The following is a 9,887-nucleotide window of genomic DNA, read 5'->3' as shown; positions in this document are numbered from 1 at the left end:
TAATGAGTAATTAATTATTACTTTAACGTAAAGAATAGTAATAGAAAGAAAGTAATTCTTCATAGGACAAGTAAACTAATTTACTAATATATATATATATATATATATATATATATATGTATATAAAAATTAATTTTTTTCTATTATCTCATTTTTTGTCTCTTATGTATATTTAAGACTATTTAAAGTTTCACTATTGAACGTGAAAAAAAATTGTATAATGATATCTGTTTCAATTTATGTATTTTTGTTAATAATTATTAATAAATATACTATATTTAAATACTATATTTAAATATACTATATTTATAAATCGATTTTTAGTATCGCGATAATATTTATTTTAAAAATTTATAAGTATAAAAAGATTGAGAATCGCTCTGTTCTACTTCAAGAGAATAGTTTAAATCACACGTCTCGTAAAATTTATAACTCTCGAGATAAGTATTTATTTTGTTTTTTTACACGTGACCTTGGAGATATATATGTCATTAAACTCGTTTTTATTGTGCCTAAAAAAGTAGTACTACTAAATGAAAAGGAAAAGATGAATGTTTAATCAGCAAAAGAAAAAATGTTTTGACAAAAAATTTGTTTAAATAAATTGAGATAAATAAACTAAACATATATACATGAAATATACCTGGAAAGAACGGTTTTGCTAAAGTATTTATAAATTTATCTACGTACATATAATTAATTTTGTTTGACTCATCTAAAATGATGATCTAGAATATTAAAACTTTTGTAGCATTATATCATCAACGTTTAAGAGTTTCACGTAATTATTTTGATAACGAAATTACACATGGGTGAGTCAATAAGTAACTTTAATATACATTTTCATTTTTGAGAACAAAATTAAAGTTACTTATTAACTTATCTATCATATTTGCAGAATTAATTAAAATTTTAGATAATTTAATGAATCTTTCTTTCCTTGTATATTTAAAAGATCACATATACAAGCTCTTCGAGAACTCGCCATTAAAGTTCATGGATGTTCGGACACATTGTAGACAGAAACGTGTTACACGTGAATTACGACGTCACGGTTATGACGTCACATTGGTATACATGTTGTTCGTGACGTCTTCTTTCTTTAGAGGGAAAGAGAATAAAGATAATAAGATGAAAAACGAGAGATAGCGATTGCGACGAGAGTAGGCGGATATGCATGCTTTTAATTGCGTGGGTGGGGCTAATGAGCTGGTAATTAATAGGAGCGTGATGCGCGCAGCGTCGTAGAGACTATGTGCGATATCGATCGGATGATTCAGTTCTGGTGGCGGTTCATCATCAGCTTCCGCGCTCGCAACGCGTAATGTAACCGCAACGCCTTGCATTACGTAATGCGCTTAACGATCGCATGAAGCACGTCCGTCCCGACGGAGATTCGCGAACAGCGTGATACACGATGAAGTAGCAATATAAGACGTCCCATTAAAATCTCATTCGCCATTGGAACAGTAGCTTCAAAAATATTCGCATATTGCTAAAATAATGAGTACAATTGATGAAATGCATTTACTTTGCATTACGAGCATTGAAGTTATAGCGCAGTTTAGGGATAAAGTTTTATCCCTAAAAGTTCACGTTTTATACACTGTAAAAGAACTTTATAAAAACACATAAATATGTATAATAATTATGCAATTTCTAATAGAAACATATAAAATTGTACGTTTTTATAAAAATTACAGTTCTTTTACCTCTAACTGTATAACTACATTTTTATATTAAATTAAATAACAATAATATATTTTATAATCTTTAAATATACCCATTATATGTATAGTATATATATATATTGGTAATGATAATATCTAATATCACACATCATATTTGCATTTTCGTGTTTATACATGATACTCGTTTTGATATTCGTTTTGATACTCGTAACTCAAGCAGGCAAATTACATTCAAAAAAACATTTTTTTAAAATGTTAAGTAGGCATTATTAATGTAAAATGTATGGTCATTAAAGCGTCAACATTATTAATGTCGCTGTAAAACCTGTAAAATATACGCTATAAAACCGTATATTTTAAACTAATAAAAAAGAAATTGTTTAACAGACATCTTATACGTTTTTCTAACGTTTATTAAATAGTTTAAAAAACATAATATAAAATTTGTGATGTTTATTTTTCAATTTACACGTTTATACACGATTTCTAATGTTTATTAAATGAACGTAACTATATTGCTTGAGAATATAACTTAAAAAATTATACATAATATAAAATTATACAAATTATTATGTAAATTATTTTGTAATTTTTATAAACTTAACTTCAATTTCAATTTCACTTTTGCACTGTTTAATTACAATGAAAAATTTAAGGATAACTATGAATAGTGGGTGGGAATAGTCCAAAATAAATCACTGTAATTTTACAAGAAATTTTTTTACAAGAAATTTGTGCGGGGATTAACTGCATATCGGGATTTACCAGTCTTCGTATGACTTTCAATTAAATGATTTCTAGTATAGAGTTAAATACTAATATTATATAAATGTTTAACAAATAAAGTTACTGCGTATAGTTCCTCGAATCGTTCGTTTCCTGAGAGGCAGGTGGGCGTGTAATACGGTGAGAAAATACAAATACGTGGGATCGTGCGGTCTCAAAGTCGCGCAGAGTCGCGCTCTCGTGTAGGAGGCTCGAGATATGTGTGCGACACGGTGGCAGTACCAGGAAATCTCGTGATAATGTGATCGTCGTTGGGAGAGCGTAAAATAACGTAAAATAATGATGAATTTCGCGAAAGAATGGTTCGTGGGTTCTTGGCTCGAAACACGGAAATCGTTTTGCGACGAACAAACATGAGTCGAATTTGATCGACGAGATCCACGATTCACGTGGACGAACTGGCATCAATCAAATTTCCAATAACATTCATGTTTTTCCATTAAGCTGGCACAACCATTATAGCATAATTGAATAAAACACAGATATAAGTTTAATGCTTTTTTGTTACTAATTTGTTACAGCAAAATGATTATTGCGTTGCATAAGTCATTGTAAGTTAAATTATTTATTGTTTTGTTTTATGTAATTGATTTCAGAGCATATTTATGACAAAAACTTTTGCTGATATTGATTCTCTTTAGCTAATTTTATGGTTAATACTTTTAACTAATTTTTTTACTGATATTTTTAACTGATGTTGTACAATCAAAATATCTTTAAGTTTATAGTTAACCAATAGGAAAAGTTAAAAAATTAAAAAACAAGATATATCTCTTCAATGTCACTTTATTGTTATAATTATTTTTATTGCTAATTTTGTTGCTTTATTGCCAAGTTAGTTGTATACTCTGCACTAGCACAACATCGTAAAATATTAAATTCAGCATTAACAAAATATGATAAAATTAATGAAAACTGAGAGAAGAGCGGTAGAATGTCTTGAGCGCACTAATTTGTAAGAGAATACGAAACATAATAACGTTTGCTCTGAGTTTGATCATTAGAACGATACTCAATCAATGCAACGTCCAATTGTGCAATGGACCGAAACGTCGAGCTCGATTTGGAGCTGATCTAGAAGTGTGATCTAGAAGAGCAGATTTCGCGGAACAAAGATGGCGAACGGATACTTCGGGATAATATCTGTGTCGGTGGCGCGGGTATGAGCCGATTTATAGCGTTCGTAGAATGCGATCCCTTTGGCAGGCGGGACGAGAGAATTCTTAGAGGTGCTGGCGCTAAATCCCGGCCTACATAATAGTCGTGCCAACGGAATCTCCTGCTGCGTTCGTTAGATCCGTTATAGGATACAGGATCTTTGTTTATTGCAAAAAACGCTCAAAATAATTAATCCGAGTGATATTCATTTATTTATTTATTTATTAATAATATAAAAATAATTTAATAACGTATATTTAATAACGATTATTTATTTAAAATTAAAAATCTGCAACGTATTACTATATTTTCAATTATTTCTTCACTCTCGAATTTTCTAAAATTTAACAGGTAATTATAGAAGAATACAAATAAATTTCACAAAAAGGACGATTTAAAATTTGATACGTTTTTTAAACCATTTAATAAATGTCATCTAATAAACATTTAATAAACATTATAAAAACATTTACAAGATGCTTATGATGTTAACATCTATTAAATTTTTCTATTAAATTTTTTTAGTAATCTAAAAAACTCTTTTTATTTAAGACGTTTTGAAGATAATTAAACGTATATTTAAATGTACAATTAAACGTATATTTACGTTAATAATTATGTATTTAATGTTTTTAAATGTCATAAAAATATTGGATTAAATATATTTTAAAGGCAAATTGTCTGCTTGAGAATATTAAAACTTCTTACAATTATTATTATCATGTTTCATGTTCATGTTTGAACGTGTTCATGTTTTCTATATAATATATAATTATTATTATTATATATAATTATTATATATAATTATTATTATATATAATAATAATAATTATTATTATATATAATTATTTTGATACAAAAAAATTAACAGCGAAAAAACAAAATTAATATTTTCAGATCTGTACATAAAAAAAATAGTTGTGATAAAGTATTTAAAAATTTAGTTAGACATACATTTGAAAATAATTTTAGTTAAATCATTAAAATTATTATGTAGGACGCTCAAACTGATTACTAGAATGTTAAAATTTATTGTCATCAATGCTTAAACATTCTAAATAATTATTTTTATGATTCAACAAAAATATTTTCAGATCTGTATCTAGCTAAATTTTTAAATTATTCTTTCCGCAGTATTCAAACTTTATATTTTAATTCGAGTGCATATTCGATGTTGTATGTAGTTTGGAAATCACTTCCATTTAAAATTTATTCCATTTTTGCGTAACGAGATTGATCGCAAATTAAAACTAAACTTGAACTTTATACTATTGAGAAAAGGTCTAGTTGCACAATCATTTCCAATAAGATTTCGCTCTTAGATGTAATCGCCATCGCGCGATTTGCCAGCGGCATTTGTAAATCTATCAAACCGGACATCTTACGTAAAATACACAAGAGTTAGTAGAATTAGCGCATGGCTCATATAATTTTGTTTTGTTTACATCGAGGAAAGACAATATATATGGTTCGCGTGTCGTGCCTCGCGTTCGACTCTGAACCTGAACCTGAACCAGGAAACAATTATGGTGACACGTGCAGGTTTTATCGTGATCAATTCGCGAGATCGCTATTTTACTTGTATGCAGATAACGAATAGCTTCTCGGCGTTTTTATTATGACAATCGATTTAAGTACGATAAATCTCCGTCATTTTTTAAGCTATTAAGTCTATTCCACACTGAACGCGTACACTGAAAGAAAAAATTGACTGAATATGACATAGCATTTTTAATTGATAGCCTATCAAAATCCTATACGGACATTGTGGATAAGCTAATCAAAAATTGGCTACTACAACCAAAAATTAGCTGTTGCCAATTAAAAATGCTATGTCATATTTTATCTAATTTGCTGCAGCAGTTAATTTTTTCTTTCAGTGTAAGAATCGATCAATCATAGTCGAATATAAGGAAAATATTCTACTGTAATTGGTCAATTTCTACAACTATTATACAATCACTTACTACTATGCTTGTAGAATAGGCTTCATACAAGACGTACATCAATCACCACTTATAAAATTGGCGTATACATCCGAAGTGATGACCAGGAAAACTTTATCTTTCGTGGTACCAGAGGGCGGAGCTGCTTAACATAATTTTGATGGCTGTTGCGTTTGGAAGTTTTCCAAAACCGCCCCTAGGACACTCGATATGTTTACGCACACAGCATGACTCGAGTAATCTAGAATTTATCTTTCAAGAGCCATCCAATAGAAATTAGATATCTCTCTTGAAAGATAAATTCTAGATTATTCGATAAAGTTTAATTTCGAACATGGTACATTTCTGAACAAAATAAGATTTAAATCCAATTTTCAAGTTTGCAGATATTAAAGGATATCAAACAGGAAAAGAATTCTATTATTAAAATATATTATACAAAAATTATGGTATCGTAATTTTTTTAAAAGATCCCAGAAATTTAATACTGGAAAGTAGTGATTAACTACAATACTTATTTTGAGTATTAAAAGCACTGTTCAAATTCACTATTTTAATATTGAAAATAATATATAATACATTGAAAATAGTATATAATTAATCATTATGTCTTTCAATACTTTCACTACTTAAAATTTCTAAGGGATAGTCGTTCGTTGCAATGCAAATCATCTTAGTAGAGGGCTTTTCGGATCCATTCGCGTTTATATGCAGCATCACATTTACATACGAGATATATTCAACAGAACATTCGGCACTCAAATCGCGTAATCTCGTAATGCAATTCTTTCGAACGACTAATTCATCGAAGTCAGCGAATGGCCCCCATCGAGGGGAAGATGACGAAAATCAATACGAGAGACCCCCCCGTTGGTCGCTCCTGTAAAGTACGGGGCGAGGGTTTCTCTGTAAATGCATCCATGTCAGGAACGTGTCAACGAATAATCGGGATTCATACTTTCAATGTATTAAGAGAAGCTTTATATTATATAATTAACATCATATTTATAGATATTCGATTACTTTGACTATTCAAAATCAATCTAGTATTTTTTTATTCATATATAAAAGAATAATCATTTAACATCAGCGAATTAATATTATTGAAATATACATATAAAAAGATATAATCGAATACAAAATAATATGAAATTATTAAAATTATTAAAAGTCAATGAAGCAATTTTGATGGAACTTTTGATGGAATTTTTTCTCAAAAATTTTCTATCAGACAAAAGTAATTTTCGAAACTTGCGAGAGCACGCGATACAACTACATGCATCGTAGAACTCACGGTAAATAAAATCACCGGACCGAATCGAGGGAAAACGAGGGATAGAGGGAGTAAAGAATTATTAGTGCGAGTCGCAATAAACCGACGTTACGACTCTACCAAAATATCACACGAACGGCACGGACTCTCCGAAAAACGATGTCGAATTATTAATGCCGTTCTAGGACGAGACATCACAAGGGTGGCTGTTAGGCAGTTACGGACCTGGAAAGTACCTTTGGGGGGCGAGTCAGCGAAGCGTGGCCCCCCACTGGATAATTCGGCGGCGCCCCTTCTCTGACATTTTGGCTCGCACGAAAAAAAATTGCGGTGAAGAAACGGTTCACTTATTTCAAAGAAAGACGATATTACGTAAAAATATATTTTCCACGCAGTGTACACAGAAAGAACGATTTTGCTAAAATATTAAAAAATTTAACTAGATACAGATCTGAAAATAATTTTGTCTGGTCATCAAAATAATTATATAGAAATAATTATATAGAAATCTCAAGCATGACGAGCAATACAAACAGTTTTTGTTCTAGCAACCAATTTGAATGTCTTACATAATTATTTTAATGGTCCAACAAAATTATTTTCAGATCTGTATCTAGCTAAATTTTTAGATACTTGAACAAAATCATTCTTTCTGTGCATAATTAAAAAAATTATGCTAAATTTAACACATTTCTGTTCGAATTTTTGTATTAAATTAAACAAATAAATAAATGTTAAAAAATAACATAAACATTATGAAAATTACATAAACATGTAAAAATTAACACAAACAAAATGTAATACTGCACTGACATAATTTGGAAACAAATTGTGAAATCATAAATTTTTTCAATAAAATTAATTCTTTCAATAAAATTAATATTTGTAATATGTTAAACTCATACATTCAACTTTTTTTATCCATTTATCTTAGAATTCATTTAAAAACCTATAATATTGAAAAAATGTATGAATAAAAACTTTTTTAATGTCGAAACTTTGAATAATTAAAATTTGTAGTTTAATTAATTAAGTTTTTTTTCGTATTTATCAGATACACTAGTCAAGATAAGTAATATTTTCTCGAAATAAATAAGTAAATATGTAAAAGTATAGATTTTATAATGATTTAATGTATGCAACGCGCGTGTATCTCGCAAGGATGCCCGCGGCGGCAATCCACGATTAATATTTTGTACACACACGCTTTCCACATGTCGACGGAATAAAATGTTTGAGGTGTATACGTATGTGTACAATCTGTGAGAGAACTTGTTGGTGAGAACTACATGATGCACTTCATCTCATTTTGTCTCAGCAATAAATTACAGGAAAACGTTCGTATATAATTTATCAAAAAAAAATGATTTTGTTAAAATATTTAAAAATTTAGCTACAGACATATACCTGGCAATAATTTCATTAGATCATTAAAATAGTTACGTAAGATGCTCAATTAATAAAATAGTTATGTAGAATGTCAAAAATTTTTGTAACAATCCTTATCGTGCTTTCTACATAATTATTTTCATAATTAGTCTAATAGAATTATTTTCAAATCTGTATGTCTAATAAAAATAATAGATAATAATTTTTTCGTGTACTTACAATATTAAAATTTTTATCTTTAAAATAACATGCGTATACAAATATAAAAATATATAATACGAAAAAAAGAAAAAAAACGGAAAAACACGTATTAATAATAAGCGCATATTAAAATTAAATGTAATAAATATTAATATTGACGATGTCAAAAAATACATTTACACGAAATATGCAAAGATAAAAAACGCGAGCGAATAAATTGGATGTCGAAGTCTATGCAGAAACGACTGACGCGCTCGTTAATATTCCGCGCGATGCCGCGTTATTCCTGCTCACAAATGCCTGCTGAATAAAAAAAAGGACAGAACGGTTCGTATATCGTTTTGCACTCTATCGTCTTTCTGCACCGCGTATGCAGCATGGTTCACGCAAAGTCCCGTGTAAAAAGTGAAAAGTTTATTTGTATTTTATCTCAATACATGAGTTAATAATAAGTTGTAATAATTTTGCTAATGCAATCTTATTTTTATCATATATTATTTTATTACATTATTATAATAATATTTATTTATATTTATTTTATTTTATTATATTTATTATATTTATTACATTATTTTTAAATTTATTATATTGTATTTTATTTTATTTTATTTTATTTTTGCAAGATAAATCTCAGAAAAGTAATTTGATGTGGACTGAAAATTAAAAAAGACAATAAGAACAGATAAATGGAAATACAGCGCGGTTAACAAGACTCAATTAATGTAATATAAAAACTTTCACAATAAAAACTTTTATAAAATAAATTGCATTGTATCGGGAACATTTTTCCTTTAAAATTGCTTATTATATATAAAAAGTAATAATTTCAGTTTTCTATATCACACAATTAGAAAATTTGTGTTAAATTAATTAAATTTAACGTGTTCCAAACGTGTTAAATTACATTTTCAACTTAATATCAGATAAATATATTATATTAGAAAGTAACATAAATATTATATAAAAAATTATTACAAAGATGTAAACAAAATTTTTTAATTATGAAAACATTTCTTTAGTAAAATTCACATTTATAATATATTTTATTTGTTTATTTTACGTTTAGAATACATTATTTTTATATTATTTGTTTAATTACTCATAAATTGTATTATTTTAACACTAAAAAATGAAGACGGCTTTAGTTGAAAAAAAAGAGAGACACGAAATTCACAAATCGCGAATGTTTGATATTCCGTACGTGCGCTCGATCTCGCGGCACCGACTATTATTTCAGAGTTGTGACAGCGTTTTTTATTGCACGAAACGTGCTCCGCGACTCGTTATTCAATAATGTGCGTGCTGGGCCTCTGCATTTTGTATCTGTGAAAGAATAGGAAAGTTGTCCCGCTTGCCGGTTCTTCGCGCGTTTCTCGGATCTCTCTCGATTGACCTTCGTTCTATCTTCTGTTCTGTTATTAATTCCGTCGCGAGAGAAGCGTG

This window comes from Atta cephalotes (assembly GCF_000143395.1).
Source record: "Atta cephalotes unplaced genomic scaffold scaffold00033, whole genome shotgun sequence".
Lineage (NCBI taxonomy): Eukaryota > Metazoa > Arthropoda > Insecta > Hymenoptera > Formicidae > Atta > Atta cephalotes.
This window is presented reverse-complemented; position numbering follows the sequence as displayed.